Source organism: Bombina bombina, chromosome 1 (genome assembly GCF_027579735.1).
Source record: "Bombina bombina isolate aBomBom1 chromosome 1, aBomBom1.pri, whole genome shotgun sequence".
Classification (NCBI taxonomy): Eukaryota; Metazoa; Chordata; class Amphibia; order Anura; family Bombinatoridae; genus Bombina; species Bombina bombina.
In genome coordinates, this window is record NC_069499.1 from 484,212,820 (window position 1) to 484,235,833 (window position 23,014).

General features: G+C 36.2%; 1 protein-coding gene across 1 annotated transcript in view; it reads right to left on the bottom strand.

Moving 5' to 3' along the window:
- PDE1A (phosphodiesterase 1A) overlaps positions 1-23,014 on the bottom strand; it is a 545,834-nt gene that overhangs the window by 13,546 nt on the left and 509,274 nt on the right. The gene's annotated exons all lie outside the window — the stretch shown is intronic.

The following is a 23,014-nucleotide window of genomic DNA, read 5'->3' on the forward strand; positions in this document are numbered from 1 at the left end:
ATGCTCTCTAAGCGTTTTCTGAGAGCATTGAGTGAGCAGGGGCAGAGCTTATAACGGAAAATTTGTTGGGAAAACTTTGGTAAAAAGGGCGCCCCACTGACACCAATGCTGTTTATTAGTGGCAAACGGTATAAAGTTAAAACAGGAGCCGGTCTTACAGATCTGTAGTCAAACTTGAAGCACACAGCTTTTATTCTAGTACAGTAAAATATAAGCTGTAGAACAGGACACATTGTGTCCTGTTCTTCTATGGCTTATACTGGAATAAAAGCTACGTGTTTCTAGTTTGACTCCAGATCTGATAGATAGGCATACCCTATCTTAAAAATGATCATTTTAGTGCCAAGATGTCTGCAAAGCAAGTGTTTGCACCAGTGAGTAGTGCTTCTTAATGTGCGCTACTTACAGGCTTTGAAGACTTGGAGGGAATTGGTGGGAGAGAGCACTTCTCTTCCGTGGATCTTCAAACTTTACTCTCATTGCTAGAGGCTTGATCAGCAAGCCTGTCTTTAAAAGTACTGCTACTACTGCCCCGTTTCATCAGTATTGGAGCCGTGAAACATGTTGCATATAGAGGGGGTATAATGTGTATGCCCTCCTCATCCACTGCTTGATTGTTTTTAAAGTGATTTGAAATAAACCATTTTTTATCTACAAGTAAAGTGGAAGCACCTTTTTCAATTGTTTATACCATCGCTACATTGCACCTGAGCACTTTAAGCAATTCACACCTGGAGTTACCTGGACCGCATTGGCACACCTTGGTGGAGTCTGGAGAGCTGTTACACCCAGAGCTATATCAGCTTGCTTCTACCAGCACATAAGGGTGCTATTGATAAATTTAAGTACAGCATCGGCTTGATGTCTACATGCTTATACCTGAATATGCTGATCTACACATGAGGTCCCCTCTGTTTTCTGATTTTCCTACAGTTCCACCTCAGACACTTCTGTGAGGAGAAGAGCAGCCGTCCATTTTTGGGTCCCCATTTGGACATTTTTACCGTTGGTGGACAGTACACAGTATTGTATTGTATTTGGGACTTTTTTCAAAATTTTTTTTATATATCATATATATTGTTTTATATATTACACATGATTTCATGAGTACAAAAAAGATATTTGTAAAGCTTCTTATAAGTGAAAAGCCCATAGCTTGTGTATACTAAAAAGTAAGTAATATTTATTGTGCAAGCTACATTACTCATGCCAGATAGCGTGGAAGTGTAAACTCATTTTACCACATATACGGCTAGATTAGATTAAATTCGCCTGTTTGCGGGCACTCGATAAATAACCAGCCATTACAAGTGAAATCAGATATCTGGTTAATTTTATAAATGTCCCCATATTGCCCCCAAAAATACAGTGTGAGGTTCTTTTTAAAAATAAAAATAGTAGCATTTTTTTTTATTAAAAAAAAAACTGCACTAAGCAGTTATAAGGGCTTAAAAGTGGCGGGTGTACGGCACTGAAAAGTGCCTTTACATTGCGGTCTATGGGAACTGTGTGTTCCCTCTATATATATTGTATACTTATATACATATATATATCTATGTGTTAATAGCACTCGCTCACAAGCTCTCAGCTAAGTTTAAAAGAAACTGGAAGAGTCAGTTACTGCATTTGGCCAAATGGGACAAGCCCAGGTACCACGTCAAGGTCTCTTCCATTCAAACAAACTGGGAACTAGTCAGGGCTTACAGACTTTTGTAATCACCCTTAAGCACAAACAAAACAAGGAAAGTGGAACAGTACTCCCAGACTGGACCGGGGACACATCACATGACCCTGAAACACTGTTCAGCTATGGTGCTATAGCACTATGAAAAAAGCTGCACTATTTCTAGAGTCACATGCAGTCTTGGTCCAGACCAGCCTGGGAGACATTACAATACACACAAGAATAAAGTCTAGCTCTCGCTCACAAGCTCTGTGTATATTGTAATGCCTGTTTAGTAATTTTCCCTAGGGACTTGCTCCCAGGCTGGTCTGGACCAAGACTGCATGTGACTCTAGAAATAGTGCAGCTTTTTGAGAGTGTTATAGCACCATAGCTGAGCAGTGTTTCAGGGTCATGTGATGTGTCCCTGGTCCAGTCTGGGAGTACTGTTCCACATTCCTTGTTTTGCTTGTTTATATGTGTACATACACATATTAGCACATAAATATATATGTATATAAGAAAATTCATATATATTTAAATTTGATGCCCATCTCTGTGCTTAGGTTCTGTGCCATGTATGACTGCATCAGAACGAGGCTCCCATTGGAGTCTATGGAAGTTAGCTCTCATGAAGTGAGCTTCCGTGCAATGCGAATGCGAAGTCACGTTCGCATTGCATCTAATGTGCACTGGTATTACAAAGTGGAGCGCAAATATCGCTTTATCGAAAGTGATATTTTGTGCTCTACTTGTAATCTGGCCCTAAGTTGTTTAAAAATTTAGCACATTAATCTCTATTGGGGCCTGCACTAAAATTATTCATGATGAGTATTGCAAATTTGCAAAGACAGTCTAGCGCAATAATTCTCTGGACCTAAAGTTACAAAACATAATTGTTGATACTGATTGCACATGCTGTTGATTGCTTCCTGTGTGTTTTTTTTTTGTTATTCAGAAGTGTGTAGGAGTGTTCTGTCAAGCAGTAAAGAAAAATTAATTTGCTTACAAGGCCACACCATAAAACTTAAACATGTCAGGTTTGAAAAAAATATTTTGCATAAAAAAATCTTCTTCAAAGAATAGGATGGCAGCTCTGGGGAAAGTGTTGTTGCTAATTACGCATTTAACAACAAGTTGATGCAAAAAAATATTTTTTACTAGCTTTCTTATAATAATATAAATAATAGTATAATTTTAAAAGGTGTTTTTTTGGTGATTTTTTAGTTTTTTAATTTTTTAGTTTTAAAATGATAATTTAATGTGTTTTTGGAGGGATAGGAGGGATAGACACTATACAATGTACAACCCCAATTCTGAAAAAGTTGGGACAGTATGGAAAATGTAAAAAAACAAAACAAAACAAAAAGAGTCATGTCAAAAACTCAATGTACTATATTGAAAACACATTATTAACACATTATTTGATGTTTTACTTTGTAAATTTAATGCATTTTTTCTAAATATACACTCATTTCAAATCTGAAAAAAAGTTGGAACAGGTGCAATTTAGGACTAATAGTGATGTGACAAGTTGAAATAAGAAGGAGATGTGAAACAGGTGAGGCAATCATAATCATAGTATAAGGAGCCTCCAGAAAAGGCCTAGTCCTTTTAAGAGCAAGGATGAGCCGAGGCTCGCCAATCTGCCAACAGATGCGTCAGTGAATAATCCAACACTTTGAGAACAATGTTCCCCAAAGACAAATCTGTAGGATTTGGGGTATTTCACCTTCTATAGTGCACAATATAATTAAAAGATTTAAGGAATCCGGTCAAATCTCGGTGCGTAAAGTGCAAGGCCGAAAACCACTTCTGAATGCGCGATCTCCGATCTCCGATCTCTCAGACATCACTGTCTCAAAAAGTCTGAAATGGATATCTTGAGATGGGCTCAGAAATAATTTGGTAAACCTTTGTCAGTTAATACCTTTCACTGCTGCATTCACAGCTGCAAGTTAAAGGGACAGTCAACACCAGAATTTTTGTTATTTAAAAAGATAGATAATCCCTTTATTACCCATTCCCTAGTTTTGCATAACCAATACAGTTATAATAATACACTTTTTACCTCTATGATTACCTGGTATCTAAGGTTCTGTAAACTTCCCCCTTATTTCATTTCTTTTGACAGACTTGCATTTTAGCCAATCAGTGCTGACTCCTATGTACCTCAACGTGTGTTCAATGTTATCTATATGAAACTCATGAACTAATGTCCTCTAGTGGTGAAAAACTGTTAAAATGCATTTAGATAAAAAGCGGCCTTCAAAGTCTAAGAAATTAGCATATGAGCCTACCTAGGTTTAGCTTTCAACTAAGAATACCAAGAGAACAAAGCAAAATTGGTGATAAAAGTAAATTGGAAAGTTTTTTAAAATGGCATGCCCTATCTGAATCATTACAGTTTATTTTGGACTTGACTGTCCCTTTAGGGCTTTATTCTGCAAAACAGAAGCCATACATCAACACTGTCCAGAATTGTTGACAAATTCTCTGGGCTCAGGCTCATCTGAGATGGACAGTAGCACAATGGTCCAACGAGTCAACATTTAAAATAGTTTTGGAAAAAACAGCTGTCGTGTTATCCGGGCCAAAGAGAAAAAGGACCATCCAAGCTGTTATCATCGTCAGGTCCAAAAAGTCAGTGTTTGTCATGTATGGGGGTGTGTTAGCGCTCATGGCATGGGTAACTTGAACATCTGTAAGGGCACCATTAATTCTGGGGGAGAGGAAAAAGCGATGGATATCATTCGCCAATACGTAAACAAAAAGTAGTTATAAATTCCCTAAACAGTTTATATTAACCAAAGATTAAATTAAACAAATGATTCAAAGCTGAAACATATGGCGGATATATAGGAGGTGGCTATTATTAAGGATAATTCGTACAATTTGATTAGATCACTTTTGTATAGGTATTTAAACACATAAAGTTAAAATAAAACATAAATTTCACACATTAAAAACAATTAAAACAAGCAATACATCTTATCTTTCAACAAATCTAGTGATACTTGTGCTGCAGAGGTATTACAGCCAGAGAAATGTCCATACACATAAAGTTCTTATTGTGCAAGGTGAATCGTTCTCCAATGTCCTTTACAGGGTTTCCGAACGTGCTGTAAATACAGACAAATAATTGTCTCAGGAGTGTATAAAAACTTCACAAATTAAGTATATCCGAACTTACAGTTAAGTTTGTAACGATCATCTCCACTCCGGATCATGCAGAATATGAGTCTAGATGTTTGGAACCAAAACCCGTGAGCGTTCACTAAATATTAACTTGGAACCGGACCGGGTATGATGTGGTGTCTAAACCTTCACACTACCGTGGCCGTCAGACCAAAAGAAGCAACGCGTTTCAGATTTCTCCTTTCTCAAACTTAATTTGTGAAGAGTTTTTATACACTCCTGAGACAATTATTTGTCTGTATTTGCAGCACGTTCGGAATCCCTGTAACAGACATTGGAGAACAATTCACCTTGCACAATAAGAACTTTATGTGGATGGACATTTCTCTGGCTGTAATACCTCTGCAGCACACGTATCACTAGATTTGTTGAAAGATACAATGTATTGCTTGTTTTAATTGTTTTTAATGTGTGAAATGTATGTTTTATTTTAATTTTATGTGTTTAAATAACTATACAGCAGTGATCTAATTAAAGAGGGCACCATTAATGCAGAAAGATATGTATACATTTTGGAGCAACATATGCTGCCATCCAGACGTTGGCTTTTCCAGGGACGTCCCAATCGCATGGTTGCGTAAGCAGAGAGTGCGGGTGCTAGCATGGCCAGCCTGCAGTCCTGACCTGTCTCCGATTGAGAATGTGTGGTGCATTGTGGTGCTTTTTTGGAGTTTGTTGCATTCATCAGATTTGAAGTAAGTATATATTTTAAAAAATACATTAAATTCAGAAAGTAAAACATCAAATAATGTGTTAATAATGTGTTTTTAATATAGTACAGGGTGAATCGAATTTTCAAATGACTTTTGTTTGATTTATTTGCATTTTCCATACTGTCCCAATTTTTTCGGAATTGCGGTTGTAAATATAGAAACATAGATATTGACGGCAGATAAGAGCCATAGGCCCAGCAAGTCTGCCCGATATTACCTAACAGTATAAACGTATCTAGTTCATAGGATAGACTTATGCTTGTCCCAAGCATTTTTAAAGTCCCCAACAGTGTTTGTCATTACTACCTCTTGAGGAAGTTTATTCCATAAATCAATCACTCTTTCTGTAAAGAAGTGCTTCCTCAAATTACTCCTGAATCTACTACCATTTAGCTTGAGCTCATGACCCCTTGTTCTTGAATTTTCCATTTTATGTAAAATACCCACAACCTTTGTTTTACTAAGCCCTTTAACATACTTGAAAGTTGCTATCATATCACCTCTTTCCATTCCCTCCTCTAACCTATACATATTTAGGTCATTGAGCCTATCCTGGTAAGTTTTATTTTTTAGACCATAATGAGGAATTAACAAACTAAATTAAAAACAAGTGTCTTTTGTTTAAACATTATTTTTGACATTTTAGAACAGAAGTTAAAGAATTAAATGTAACAGGAGAAAAATTGAATATATTGGGCTAGATTACAAGTGGAGCGCTATTTAAGTAAGCTGTTTGCGCATGTCAGGTTCCACTCATATTATGAGCGTATACTGTTTTCGTGTAAAAAGCCAAACTTAGAATATCATGCACACAATAGCATATTCCCCCATAAAAGTCAATGGAGCAAAAAAAGTGGAAAAAAAACCTAACACCTGCTCGTGCACAAACACGATTGCATATTCTCAAGTGCATTATTGGGCACACTTACAGGATGGATTACCATAATATATCGTAGTGTAGAGTACAGTGTAAGAGAGAATGTTGATTTAACTAGAAAAAAACATAACATTTATGAATAATGTTAAAATAAAGTTGTGGACCATGCCACCATTAAGCTAATATGAACAGCTCTATAGGTACGATTTAAAAACAAAAATAAATAAAGAGAGCACTGCTATCTCTCCTGGTCAGGAAAAACCTGAATTTACAGAATTATCAAATATATTAAGGATATCGATGCCATAGGCACAAGTAAATTCACTTGTTAACAAAACCTTATAAAGACCTTATAAAGACAATAAAGAATACAAATTTCTGATGGTAGAAAATCCCCAAATTGCAACTTTTTTTCTTCTGCCAAAGATACACAAAAAACAAGACAGTGCCTCCTGGTAGACCTATCATGGCAGGCATTGGTAGCCTCTGCGAACAGGCATCTAGATATCTTGATTTGTGCTTGAGGGACATTGTCCTTACACTCCCATCTCCCCAAATTGAAGGAATGATCTTAGATGATGATATGCTACTTGCAACCTGCGATGTGGAATCACTCTACACCTCCATAGACCACAAATGGGTGTGTCATGCGGTTAACTATTTTCTTCAGATGGAATCATCTGAGAATATATTGAGAAACCGATTCTTTGTGAAACTCCTTAATTTTATACTGAGCCATAATTTTTTTGTGTTCATCGACAAGTTTTTTCTTCAGACTTGCGGAACTGCCATGGGCACTGCATGTGCCCCCACCTATGCGAATATATACCTGGGGTGGTGGGAACGCGAGTTTGTGTTCAGTGAAAACATGGAAAAACATCATTTTATGTCTCAGATATATTGATGATGTATTCTTACTCTGCAAGGGGGGAGCATCTCTCTTTAAAGAATTCATTGAGATTCTGAATACAAACAATTTGAATCTACGACTGACATATGAGATCAAACATGACAGTGTGACATTTCTTGACTTGAGAATATCAAGAGACATGTTTGGCCAGGTCAAATCTGACCTTTATAGGAAAGAAACCGCCACTAATTCTATACTCAACTTCAAGAGTGCACACCATCCATCAACTAAAAAGGCAATCCCATTTGGGGAATTTCTTAGGCTGAGACGTAATTGCTCTGATCTCTCTATCATTAAATATCAGGCTAAAGACATGAAACAGAGATTGAAAGCAAGAGGATACCCCAATAGTATCCTCAAGAAAGCGTACCACGGGGCTTTACACACAGACAGACCGGATCTGCTGAAACCTAAATCTAAAACAAGTCAGGATAACAGGTTGCGCTTCATTGGCACTTTCAATGAAGCGCATAGAGAAATAAGAGATATCCTGAACAAACATGCTCATATTCTTAAAACGGATGAAGATTTGTCTAAATGCTTGGGAGACACAGTTGCCATAAGTTGGAAGAGAGCCCCTAAGATAAGGGATAGAATTACAAAAAGTCATTTTGTGAAACATACTAACCGCAGGAAAGATGATTTCAAAGGAACGTATGCATGTGCGACATGTACATTTTGCCCATACATGCTGAACATGAAACAGATTGATATTTTTTCCAGCTGGAACAATATTTATAAATGACTTTTTTATTTGTTAGAGTAAAAACATTGTATATTGCATAGAATGTAAGTGCAAGAAAAGATATGTTGGAATGTCGACTCGTGAATTCAGAAAACGTCTGGGGGAACACATTTGCAATATTAAAAATACAAGAAGTGACTTGGAGAAGGATAAAAAATTGACAACGGTGGCCAGACATTTTCTAGAAAAACATGATTGCAAGCCGGATCTGCAAAGCTGGATCCTTCAGAAAGTTTCTCTTGGAATACAGGGTGGAAATATCGAAAATTCCTTACTTAGAGCTGAAACTAAGTGGATTTTCAGACTTCAAAGCATGAATCCCTTAGGTATGAACAAATTAATTACCTGTAGTGCTTTCTTGGAATAATAGGATGTAATTTCTCCCATGGTCCACTTTAGGAGTCATTCTCAGTATATTGATATCTAAGTGTGTCCAATAATGCTCCTGTCCTTCTCTCCATTTTTCTAAATACTTTGTTGTGGCATTAGGCACTACCTCCTTTTTACACATAGGATTGTATTTGGAGGTCACTAGGGTGAACTACCTCCCCTCTTTTCCACCTTCCCTAAAGGTTATTAGGGACTTTTTTCTTGAATATATTCTCAAGTGCGCTAACCTGACATGAAAATATTCATATTTCCCATTCCAAAGTTCCTTATTTTGCAAAAATTTTCTATTTATTCAAAAATACATATTTCTACACACACACATATATATATATATATATGATGTGTTTTTGTTAAAATATATAACTAAATATATAGATGATTATATATAGGTATAGATATATACAGATATATATATATGTACAAATGCTATATGTTAACGCTGATATTACTTTGTTTTGATGGTAACTCACTATGACAGTATCCAACCTAGGAGTTCCCTTATAACCTATGATATTTTATGTTATACTTCTCAGATTCTATTAGGACCTATATATATATATACAGTGGGGCAAAAAAGTATTTAGTCAGCCACCAATTGTGCAAGTTCTCCCACTTAAGAAGATGAGAGAGGCCTGTAATTTTCCTCATAGGTATACCTCAACTATGAGAGACAAAATGTGGAAACAAATCCAGAAAATCAAATTGTCTGATTTGGAAAGAATTTATTTTCATATTATGGTGGAAAATAAGTATTTGGTCACCTACAAACAAGCAAGATTTCTGTCTCTCACATACCTGTATCTTCTTCTTTAAGAGGCTCCTCTGTCCTCCACTCATTACCTGTATTAATGGCACCTGTTTGAACTTGTTATCAGTATAAAAGACACCTGTCCACAACCTCAAACAGTCACACTCCAAACTCCACTATGGTGAAGACCAAAAGAGCTGTTGAAGGACACTAGAAACAAAATTGTAGACCTGCACCAGGCTGGAAAGACTGAATCTGCAATAGGCAAGCAGCTTGGTGTGAAGAAATCAACTGTGGGAGCAAAAATTAGAAAATGGAAGACATACAAGGCCACTGATAATCTCCCTCGATCTGGAGCTCCATGCAAGGTCTCACCCCATGGGGTCAAAATGATCACAAGAACAGTGAGCAAACATCCCAGAACCACACGGGGGGACCTAGTGAATGACCTGCAGAGAGCTGGGACCAATGTAACAAAAGCTACCATCAGTAACACACTACTCCACCAGGGACTCAGATCCTGCAGTGCCAGACGTGTCCCCCTGCTTAAGCCATGTCCGGGCCCGTCTGAAGTATGCTAGAGAGCATTTGGATGATCCAGAAGCAGATTTGTAGAATGTCATATGGTCAAATGAAACCAAAGTAGAACTGTTTGGTAGAAACACAACTCATTATGTTTGGAGGAGAGAGAATGCTGAGTTGCAACCAAAGAACACCATACCTACTGTGGAGCATGGGGGTGACAATATCATGCTTTGGGGCTGTTTCTCTGCAAAGGGAACACGACGACTGATCCATGTACATGAAAGAATGAATGGGGCCATGTATCATGAGATTTTGAGTGCAAACCTCCTTCCATCAGCAAGGGCATTGAAGATGAAACATGGCTGGGTCTTTCAGCATGACAATGATCCCAAACACACCACCCGGGCAATGAAGGAGTGGCTTTGTATGAAGCATTTCAAGGTCCTGGAGTGGCCTAGCCAGTCTCCAGATCTCAACCCCATATAAAACCTTTGGAGGGAGTTGAAAGTCCTTGTTGCCCAGCGACAGCCCCAAAACATCACTGCTCTAGAGGAGATCTGCATGCAGGTATGGGCCAACATACCAGCAACAGTGTGTGACAACCTTGTGAAGACTTACAGAAAACGTTTGACCTCTGTCATTGCCAAAAAAGGATATATAACAAAGTATTTAGATGAACTTTTGATATTGACCAAATAGTTATTTTCCACCATAATTTGCAAATAAATTATTTCCAAATCAGACAATGTGATTGTCTGGATTTGTTTCCACATTTTGTCTCTCATAGTTGAGGTATACCTATGATGAAAATTACAGGCCTCTCTCATCTTCTTAAGTGGGAGAACTTGAACAATTGGTGGCTGACTAAATACTTTTTTGCCCCACTGTAGAGTCTGCTTATGTTTACAAAACTTTTACTAGAAATGTTCAATTAGAATATACTAATATGCTTTTTTGTCAGGATATAGATATGAATAGAAAGGTAGGGATTGAATATCCATCCTCAAGCTTGATAGACTATAATTGAACATCTCCTCAACATTTCCTGAGACATTTCTTATGATAAAGTTGTAAACTGTGGATCACAACTTATTCATCTTGAGATAAGATATAGCTACCGATTACCACCACTAGAGGGGAGTCAAGAATTAGTTAAAGAAGGATACAGACAGAAGACTTCACTAAACCTGCTATGTTCTTGTAAACCTGATATTTTCATATACCCCTATTTCCTCTAGATTCCTAGCTCTGTGACAATAGATCAGCCCCCCCACAAAATGTTTAATTAGTAAACAAAGGAAAATGTGTCCTTTGACCAATCTTCCTGAACGATTATAACACATACTGAGGGACTTGGCGACTAACAATATGTGCCCAGTTTTAAAGTGCTATCTCAATTCAAGTATTATATATTGCTAAGTCCCATGGAAACAGAACATTGCTTCTATCCATATAAATATTCACCTTACCCCTTAAATCTTAACATTACTATTCCCAATTGCTTATATTTCCATTATCCATAGCCCAAGGGTTGCCATTAGTTAGAAAGGGAAATAGCCAAATATATATTTAAAAGAGGCTATAAAAATGATCATATAGGTTAATTAACTATGGCCTAGATTACGAGTTGTGTGTTAGGGTTAAAAAGCAGCATTAAGAGGTCCTAATGCTGCTTTTTAACGCCTGCTGGTATTACGAGTCTTGCAGGTACAGGTATACCGCTCACTTTTTTGGCCAGACTCGGAAATACTGCAAATCCACTTATGTCTTTTGTGTATCCTATATTTTCAATAGGACTTGCATAGCGCCGGTATTGCGATTCTGACCAAAAGTGAGCGGTAGACCCTCTCCTGTCAAGCCTGGTACCGCATTTAAAAGTCAGTAGTTAAGAGTTTTACACTACAACGCCTTAGCATAAAACTCTTAACTAAAGTGCTTAAAAGTACACTAACACCAATAAACTACCTATTAATCCCTAAACCGAGGCCCCCCACATCGCAAACACTAAAATAAATATTTTAACCCCTAATCTGCCAAACCGGACATCGCCGCCACTATAATAAATATATTAACCCCTAAACAGCGGCAATCCCGCATCGCAAACACTAGTTAAATATTATTAACCCCTAATCTGCCATCCCTAACATCGCCGCCACCTACCTACATTTATTAACCCCTAATCTGCCGCCCCCAACGTCACCGCCACTATATTAAATGTATTAACCCCTAAACCTAAGTCTAACCCTAACCCCCCTAACTTAAATATAATTACAATAAATCTAAATAAAATTACTACAATTAACTAAATAATTCCTATTTAAAACTAAATACTTACCTATAAAATAAACCCTAAACTAGCTACAATATAACTAATAGTTACATTGTATCTAGCTTAGGGTTTATTTTTATTTTACAGGCAACTTTGTATTTATTTTAACTAGGTAGAATAGTTATTAACTATTTAATAACTACCTAGTTCAAATAAAGACAAATTTACCTGTAAAATAAAATCTAACCTAAGTTACACTAACACCTAACACTACACTATAATTAAATAAATTAACTAAATTAAATACAATTAATTACAATTAAATAAAATTATCTAAAGTACAAAACCTCCCCACTAAATTACAGAAAATAATAAAGAAATTACAAGATTTTTAAACTAATTACACCGATTTCTAATCACCCTAACAAAATAAAAAGCCCCCCAAAATAAAAAAGCCCTACCCTACACTAAATTACACATAGCCCTTAAAAGGGCCTTTTGCGGGGCATTGCCCCAAAGTAATCAGCTCTTTTACCTGTAAAAAAAAAAGTACAAATACCTCCCCCAACATTAAAACCCCCCACCCACACAACCAACCCTACTCTAAAACCCACCCAATCTCCCCTTAAAAAAAACTAACACTAACCCCCTGAAGATCATCTTACCGGGAGACGTCTTCACCCAATCGGGACGAAGTCCTCAACGAAGCTGGGAGAAGTCTTCATCCAACCGTGCAGAAGTGGTCCTCCAGACGGGCAGAAGTCTTCATCCAGACGGCATCTTCTATCTTCATCCATCAGCCAATCAGCCAATAGGATTGAGCTGGCATTCTATTGGCTGTTCCAATCAGGCAATAGAATGCCAGTTCAATCCTATTGCCTGATTGCATCAGCCAATAGGATTTTTTCTACCTTAATTCCGATAGAATTCTATCAGCCAATCGGAATTTAAGGGACGCGATCTTGGATGACGTCATTTAAAGAAACCTTCATTCAGTCGTTGGCCGTGGAAAGAAGAGGATGCTCCGCGTCAGATGTCTTGAAGATGGACCTGCTCCGCGCCGGATGGATGAAGATAGAAGATGCCATCTGGATGAAGACTTCTGCCCATCTGGAGGACCACTTCTGCCCGGTTGGATGAAGACTTCTGCCCGTCTGGAGGACCACTTCTGCCCGGTTGGGTGAAGACGTCTCCCAGTAAGGTGATCTTCAAGGGGTTAGTGTTAGGTTTTTTTAAGGGGGGATTGAGTAGGTTTTAGAGTAGGGTTGGTTGTGTGGGTGGTGGATTTTAATGTTGGGGGGGGAATTGTAATTTTTTTCAGGTAAAAGAGCTGATTACTTTGGGGCAATGCCCTGCAAAAGGCCCTTTTAAGGGCTATGTGTAATTTAGTGTAGGGTAGGGCTTTTTTATTTTGGCGGGCTTTTTTATTTTGTATGGGGGATTAGATTAGGTGTAATTAGTTTAAAAATCTTGTAATTTGTTTATTATTTTCTGTAATTTAGTGTGTTTTTTTTTGTACTTTAGATAATTTTGTTTAATTGTAATTAATTGTATTTAATTTAGGTAATTAATTTAATTATAGTGTAGCGTTAGGTGTAATTGTAACTTAGGTTAGGTTTTATTTTACAGGTACTTTTGTATTTATTTTAGCAAGGTAGTTATTAAACAGTTAATAAATATTTAATAACTATTGTACCTAGTTAAAATAAATACAAAGTTGCCTGTAAAATAAAAATAAACCCTAAGCTAGCTACAATGTAACTATTAGTTATATTGTAGCTATCTTAGGGTTTATTTTATAGGTAAGTATTAAGTTTTAAATAGGAATTATTTAGTTAATGATAATTATTTTATTTAGATTTATTTAAATTATATTTAAGTTAGGGGGAGTTAGGGTTAAGGTTAGACTTAAGTTTAGGGGTTAATAACTTTATTATAGTGGTGGCAACGTTTTGGGTGGCAGATTAGGGGTTAATAAATGTAGTTAGGTTGCGGCAACATTGGGGGTGGCAGATTAGGGGTTAATTAATATAATGTAGGGTTCGGCGATGTTGGGGGCAGCAGATTAGGGGTTCATAACTATAATGTAGGTGGCGGCGGTGTCCGGAGTGGCAGATTAGGGGTTACTAATATAATATAGGTGTTGGCGATGTCAGGAGCTGCAGATTAGTGGTTAATAAGTGTAAGATTAGGGGTGTTTAGACTCTGGGTTCAATGGGGCTGTGTTCGGAGCTTTAAGCTGCTTTTTTGCAGGTGTTAGGTTTTTTTTCAGCCGGCTCTCCCCCATTGATTCCTATGGGGAAATCGTGCACGAGCACGTTTAGCCAAGTCACCGCTAACATAAGCAGCGCTGGTATTGAGGTGAGATGTGGAGCTAAATTTTGCTCTTCGCTCACTTTTTTGCAGTTAACGACGGGTTTCTAAAAATCCGTAATACCAGCATTGTCTACAAGTGAGCAGTGAGCATAAACTGCTCGTTAGCACCGCACAGCTTCTAACGCAAAACTCGTAATCTAGGCGTTTATTTGGTTGTGAGAGCATAGGATGAGAGCTGCTTTAATCCTATTGGGTGATTTGAACACTCCACATCGGAACAACGGATCTCTGTCTGGACCTCTGCCTCCACAAATTCACCAACTGCTCTGCCTCAGCTGGGATGAAGATAGAAGATGTCGGTCCCGCAATGGATGCAGATGGAGCCACCTGGGTGAAGATGCTTCGCCGTTGCAATGAAGATCTTTCACCGGACTTCAGGAACTATGAGTACCGATTTTGGGGTTAGGGGTTTTTTGGGGTGTTTTTTTTTTAGTTTAGGGCTTTTTTATTTTTAATGGGCTGTAAAATAGCTGAATGCCCTTTTAAGGGCAATGCCCATACAAATGCCCTTTTCAGGGCAATGGGTAGATTAGGTTTTATTTAGTTAGTTTTTTTGTTATTTTGGGGGTTTGGGGGTGGGGGTGGGGGATTGTTATGTTAGGGATATATGTTTAATATTTTTAGACAAAAGAGCTGTTTTTTTATACAGGGTATTAGAATAGCAATATTTTTTATTATTTTGGATAATTTCGTTTGTTATTTTTTGTAATGGTAGTTTTTTTATTTTTTTGTAAATTTTAGTGTTTAGTGTTTAGTGCAGTTTTAATTTTTTTGTAATGTTAGGTTTTATTATTATTTTTAAACAGATGTTAGGTGTTGTTTTAGTTATATTTAGGATTTATTTTTATTTCACAGGTAGGTAAGTTTGTATTTATTTTTAACTAGATAGTAAATAGCAATATTGTAACTAGCTTAGGTTTTATTTTTTTTTCACAGGTAAGTTTGTATTTATTTTTAAATAGGTTGCGATGTCGGGGAACGGCAGTTTGGAGGTTAATAGGTTTAGTTAGTGTCTCCGATGTTGGGGGAACGGCAGTTTGGAGGTTAATAGGTTTAGTTAGTGTCTCCGATGTTGGGGAATGGCGGTTTAGAGGTTAATAGGTTTATTTAGTTTTGGCGATGTGGGGGGGGGGCGGCGATTTAGAGGTTAATAGGTTTGTTAGTGTCGGTGATGGGGAGATGCGGCGGTTTAGGGGTTAATAGATTTAGTTAGTGTTGGCGATGTCGGGAAACGGCGGTTTAGGGATTAATAGGTTTAGTTAGTATTGGCGATGTGGAGGGGGGGGCGGTTTAGGGGTTAATAGCTTTATTTAGTGTCAGGGAACGACGGTTTAAGGGTTAATAACGTTATTTAGTGTTTTAGTTAGTGTTGGCGTTGTTTGGAAACTGCGTTTTAGATGAACAATGAAAAATTTCAAATATGAAAAAAGAATGGATCTGAAATTTCTGAAACTGATTTATTAGTTTTCGGAATTTTAGTTATGGTGCCGATTCTGAAATTCTGATTCATCCGAATCTCTGAATTGTCCAAAATTCGTCCGAAAACCAAATTCGGTCAAAACAATTGCACATGTCTAGACAGCGATTGGGGCAGTGATGTTTAATTTCTGACCTGAAGCCATTTGTTTGTAACCTTATAAAAGGCTAGATTACGAGTAGAGCAATATTTAGCCCTCCCACTGGAGGAATAACTTTGCAGGAGATAAACTTTTTTTGCGCACGTCGGGTAGCGCGCGTTTTACATGTTTAAAGTAAAAAGTGAGAAAAAAAAAAGGAGTTAGGTGTAAGATATAGCAACTGTATTAAAGTATTCTCCTCCTAGACTTCAATGGAGAGCGCAAACTGAAAAAAACACTAAGCCGATTGTGTTTATTCAAGAGCTCTAAATCCATCATGAATTATGAATATTTTACATTCCAAAGAACTTCACATAGAAGAATATGTTCTATTTATTCTTAAATAAATATGTGTATATATATATATATATATATATATATATATATATATATATATGTACGTATATATACACACACACACACACACACACAGTTCCAGTTCAGTACTCTCCAGTGCTTTGTTTTAAACCATTTCTGGGTGCTTTTTGACATGTGCTTTGGGTCATTGTCCTGTTGTAAGACCCATGAACTCTGACAGAGACCCAACTTTCTGACACTGGGTCCTACATTGCACCACAGAATTCTTTGGTAGTCTTCAGATTTCCTAATGCTATGCACACAGTCAAGACATACAGTGCCTGAAGCAGTAAAGCAACCCCTAAACATCAGTGAACTTCCACCATGTTTGACTGTAGGGACTGTATTCTTTTCTTTAAAAGCCCAATTTCTTTTTGTGAAAACAGTAGAATGATGGGCTTTATCAAATAGCTGTAATTTTTTTTCGTCTGTCCACAGCACATGCTCCAAAAAGGATTTTGACTTCTCCAGGTAAGTTTTGGCAAACTCCAATCTCGCTTTTTTATGTTTCTATGTCAGTAGTGGGGTCCTCCTGGGTTTCCTACCATAGTGTCCCTTTTCATTTAGATGGCAACATATAGTTCAAGCTGACACATTTGTAACCTGTGCCTGAAGGTCAGCTTGAATTTGTCTGGAAGTTGATCGAGGTTCTTTATCCACCATTCGAACAATCCTTTGTTGCAATCTTTAATCATTTTTTTCTCTTTCGTCCACATCCAGGGAGATTAGCTACAGTGCCATGGGCTGTAAACTTCTTAACAATGTTGCTCACAGTGGACACAGGAACATTAAGATCTCTGGAGATGAACTTGTAACCTTGAGATTGTCCATCCTTTTCCACAATTTTTGTTCTCAAATCCTCAGACAATTCGTTGTTGCTTTTTCTCTTCTCCATGCTCAGTGTGGCACTCAGAGACACACAACAGAAAGGTTGAGTACATTTTTCCCCATTTTAACTGGTTGCCGGTGTGATTTCTATATTTTCAGCACCTGTTAATTGCTACAGGTGAGTTTAATTACAAATTACAGTAGCATCACAAACTTGGAATGCAATTATTTCTTACAATTTTGAGAAGGTGCCAATAGTTTGGTCCAGTCCATTTTTGGAGTTTTGCATGGAATGTGTAAGATTGGGCTTTTTTTTCTCCACTTTTTTGTGTCATATTCAATATAAACAAAATAAATAAACATTAGAATGCCTAAACATTTGTAATTGCAACAAATTTTTGGGTGAAGTGGTGCATTATCTGACAGAAATGCAGGGGTACCAATATTTTTGGCATGACTATATATATAATTGTGTATAGGTATATACAGATATATATATATAGGAATATTTATTAAACATATTACTTTATGTGAAGAACATTGGAATGCAAAATATTTACAGTAAATACACAGTTAAACATTAAACGTTAACATTATTTTAAAAAAGATTGAATAAAAAATACTTTTTCATGTGGTCCGGTATTTAACTGCAAAGGGCTCCAATGTACATGTATATAAATACATATATACACATATAATTAGATCAATACATATATTTTTAAAATATGTTTTATCAGATAATGTTTATATAAGTGTAACTGTACTTTTAAGTGTATTTATGTTGTGTTTAATCCAATCCCCCCCCCCCCCTGTCCTTTACGGGAGATTTCAAGTCACTCTAACCAGATGAGTGTAAATTGCAATTGTGCTTAAACAAATATACTTACTTTTAACTTGTAATATGCGCAAAAATCCGTAAAGAACAATATCCATCCACTTGTAATCTAGGCCAAAGTGATTAAAACTAGGCTCACATGTTGTGGTATGAAAAGTAATCTATTCGATTAATGATGGCTAACAAAGCACCGTAGATCAATCATTTAGAGGTTTCAAAGGTGGCTTATAAGTTTATGACTAATATACACAAATATAATAGATTTACTAAAAATGTACTGGGGCACATGGTCAGGTAAGGTTGCTGAGTATCCTCTATCTGCTATTTTTCCTTTCAGTAGGCTCTTTGACTTGTGACCACCAATCGAAGTCCACAGAATGCACACTTTTAGTTTTGTTTTTAGCTGGGGCAACAAAAACTAAAGCACTCATTCTTAGATCAGCTCTGCTTTTTCCCAGGGGCCAAAAAAACTACTGCAGAGGGCCACATGAGGCCCAAGTGTCACCATTGATCATCTCTGTATTAAATAAACCACTTTCAGTATTATGGAAAATAGTCTGCTCTATCAAAAAGTAATTATTTCTGGAATTGTTGGGAAGAATATGTTTGAATAAAAAAAAGGTAGTCCTTGCAGGTGCTAACAATCGTTTTCTATATGCTAAGCAGGGGAATTATTGCAAGTATATAAATCAGTATATAAATCAATAGTGCGCAAATGGCAGACTGCAGTTTGTGAGCAATATTCCAAAACTTTATCAGAAAAGAGCACTCATTTTAAAGTTCAATACTAATATGTATTCTAAATTTTACTTTGCAAATCTCATAAACAAGTGGCCCTTTAAAAACCTTGGACATCAGATATGATTACTTTGAAGGTACTATTTGAAACAAAAACATCAGAAACAAAGTTAAATATAAGTAAATATTAGGATCTGGATTAATATTTTGTTTCTAATCCCAGCCATACTTATCAGATGTAAAATAAAGATGAAGTATTCGGGAAGCAAACTGAAGTTGTCGTTTAAATTTAAAGTACAACAGAAAGTCAAGTTTGAGAGGTCTCTTGAACAAACATACAGCAAAAACTTTGGAAAGTACAAGATAGAGAATAATAATAACTTGTTTCAATTTAAGTGGCCCTTGGACTTCAAAAGGTATTCTAGGCCCAAAGCAAGAGAGATTCAGAAAAGATAGCAAATTATTGTTTAAATGCCAAAGTCCATCATCAGTGTCTCCTGTTAAGTATAATAAAGCTGGTACTGAAGGAGCTTTTATTGCAATTACATCTCTTTTTAAATGTTAAATCTTATCAGATGTTGAGATTGTGCTTATATTTGTTGTATTTCTTTTTGTATTGCTAATTTGTTTAATTGAATTTCTGTAAAACTATTAGCAAAGAAGGGAGACTGGATGCATTGGAGTACAGCATATCCAGCTCTCGCGGTGTTAATCATCCTGGACAAGTCCGACTGGGATGGTTTATGTCCATCACCTCTGAGGTGGCATAGAGGTTAGTAAGCAGTGGTCCTACTGATTCTTAAAGGAACAGTCTACTCCAGAATTTTTATTGTATAAAAGATAGATAATTCCTTTATTACCCATTCCCCAGTTTTGCATAACTAACACTGTTATATTAAAACACTTTTTACCTCTGTGATAACCTTGTATCTAAGCCTCTGCAGACTGCCTCCTTATTTCAGTTCTTTTGAGAGACTTGCATTTTAGCCAATAAGTGTTGACTCATAAGTAACTCCACTTATCTATATGGCAAACATGAACTAGCACTGTCTAGATGTGAATACCTGTCAAAATGCACTGAGATAAGAGGCGGCCTTCAAGGACTTTGAAATTAGCATATGAGCCTATTTAGGTTTAGCTTTCAACAACAAATACAAAAGAACAAAACAAATCTGAGAATAAATGTAAATTGGGTTGTTGTTCATAATTACGTGCCCTATCTGAATCATTGTAGTTTAATTTTGACTAGACTGTCCCTTTAAATTGCAGTTGGAGGCTTGCAAAGGTACCCATAAGTGTATACTAAATGGAGCCCATATAGGGCCAGATTATGAGTGGCACGCTAACAGTTATACGTAAGTGATAAGGGGTTTATCGCAGTTGTTTGTGCGCATCGGAAGTAACGTGTGTATTACACATTGAAAGTAAAGAGTCAGGATAGCGCAACCACAGAGCTCTGGTTAACTGTTACGCTCAAATAAAAAGTGTCACAAAACACATAAAAAATACATGTAAAAGTACAGTTACACTCATAATAATGCCATCTAATAAAAATTATTTTTAAAAAATTGCACAAAATGTTATAAAGGTTTAAAAATATGAGGTCTCAGGTACGCAAAGGGGTTTAACATAGAGGCACATACATATGCATGTCTAAATATGTATATGTGTGTACATATGTAGTTATGTATTTATATGTGTATATCTGTATTTACAGATGTATATACACACACATAAATACATATGTATACATATAAAGACATATATATAAGTGCATTGGAGCCCTTTGCAGTCAAGTAGATGAAAACATGTAAAAGCATCTTTATGCAATATTCATATTTAATAAAGCGTTTAACTGTATTTGTACTATAACTATTTGGCATTCCAATGTTCTTCACATAGGGGAATATTTACTAAGTACTTATAACTAAATAAATATTCATATATATATATATATATATCTGTATATATCTATACCTATATATCATCATGTATGTATGTATATATATATATATATATATATATATATATATATATATACACAGTAGGTATAGATATATATTGTACTAAAATGCCATCAGTTAAGTGTAGACATATGTAATTAAGAATAAACAGAAAATATTCTGCTATGTAAAGAACAATTTAATGTGAACTATTCATATTTTCATGTCGAGTTAGCGCACTTAAGAATATGCGACTGTGTTTGCGCGCAAGTAGGGTGTTTGTTTTCCCCCCACTTTTTTGCTCCATTGACTTCTAAGAGATAATACCTTATGTGGGTGCAATACTGCCAAAAATGCAGACCCAAACCAGGACAGACCCTTCATCATGTTTCACTGAAGGCCGCTAGCTCTCATTCTTACATCTTACTCCAACACTTCTTCTAACATTTCGACAATTGATCCCAAAAATTGCAAATTTGGATTTCTCACTTCATAATACTATTTGCCACTGATCTTCATTCCAATTTTGTGAGATTTAGCATATATTAGCGTTTTCACATTGTTCCCCTTCAGAAATAGTGTTTTCTTGGCTGCTACCCTTCCATAAAGACCATTCTTGATCAAGCTTCCATACACTGTAGGAGGGTCAATTTGGCATCCCGATGAAGCTGCCAGATGCTGAGCCAGGTCCTCGCTGGACTTCTTCCGGTCTTTTTTATCCTTGACCTCTCCTGATTCTTCAAATTTCTTTATAACAGCTTGAATACCACATCTTGAGTATCCAATTTGTATGCTTATTTCCCTTTAAGAGTGGCCTTGCTGATGCAAAAGTATGATTTTATGTCTGTCAAATTCTGTGATCTTTGGCATTTTGAATGGAACAATATGATTGAAAGTTGGTATTATTAGCAAGCATCCAATGAATTAAACTCATACCACATATGTATGTAATGCTCAAACATGTCTTGCACAAACCTGGTGTAATAGACCTTTTTCGCAGCAGGCATTTTGACATGAAATAGTAGGACAAAGACAGGTATGAGCAATGACATTAATTAGGGTTCCATTTAGGTTTACAAGAGCCAGGCTCCTGCTATTGCTCAAGTGTAAGGGGAGATCACACTAAATACTTGCCACTTATGCTATAGAAGCTGTATCTTTCTGTTTTTAATACTGCATACAAATATCCTATTTTTTTCTAGTTGTATTCTAATAAATAGACTGAGAAATAATTATATATGGTCATTATACCATTGCCAAAACAACAAACCTAATGGTGGCCTAAAACTTTTGCACAGTACTGTATATGTGTATATATATATATATATATATATATATATACACACACACAATAGAAGAAAGGTACTTGTTGGTCATTTCAAGAGAAGTGATATTTAATTAATGTGGCTTTTCGGCTTTCCTTCCTCAGTGTGTCCCCGAAACGTCACATGAATTAAATATCACTTCTCATGAAATGACCAGTGAATTCCTTCCTTCTATTTTGTGAATTTAACCTGCTGGCACCCTGGCTAGATGATCTATAGGTGAGAGTGTGTTATATTGGACTTTATATATATATATATATATATATATATATATCAAAATAACAAGAGTATTGCATTGAGCAATGATACTTTTTTATTGGACTAACTATTTATAAGATGACAAGCTTTCGGAAGAGTTCCTTCCTTTATCAAGTCTTATTTTGATATCTAATTCTCTGGACTAACACGGCTACTCCAATCAACGTATATATTTATATATATATTTAAAAATACTGTTGATCTAGAATAAAAACTAGGATAAAAACTAAGAGTTGACGTGATACCCCCAAAGTCAAATCTAATTTTTAATAAAAAGTACTGTAATTTTGCATTACATTAATTTAAGTTTTAACTAAATAATATATTAAGGAATGTTAAGAATGTGTTTGGCCAAATGTACAGTATATATTTCATACATTTCTAGTAGTCCAGTTTGTTGTGCAAGGTATCATGTATTTAGTCAATTAATAAAATTAAATATATAAATTACAGGAATGCCCACTACCACTAGGACTGTAAAGGATACTAAATTAATCCAGATAATTGTATTTGTTCATTCATTTGGCGCCTCTGGCTAATTTTAACATTTCTTTCCAAAACGTTTTGGAATACTTATGAAGTTAAAAAAATGGAGTTTGGTACTTTATCATCTTGGTGGAGCTGTCAAATATGATAAGTGAAAAATGGTGCCAAAGATTGGGTGAAAAATATTAAGAAATTGTATTGTGATCACCTGGAG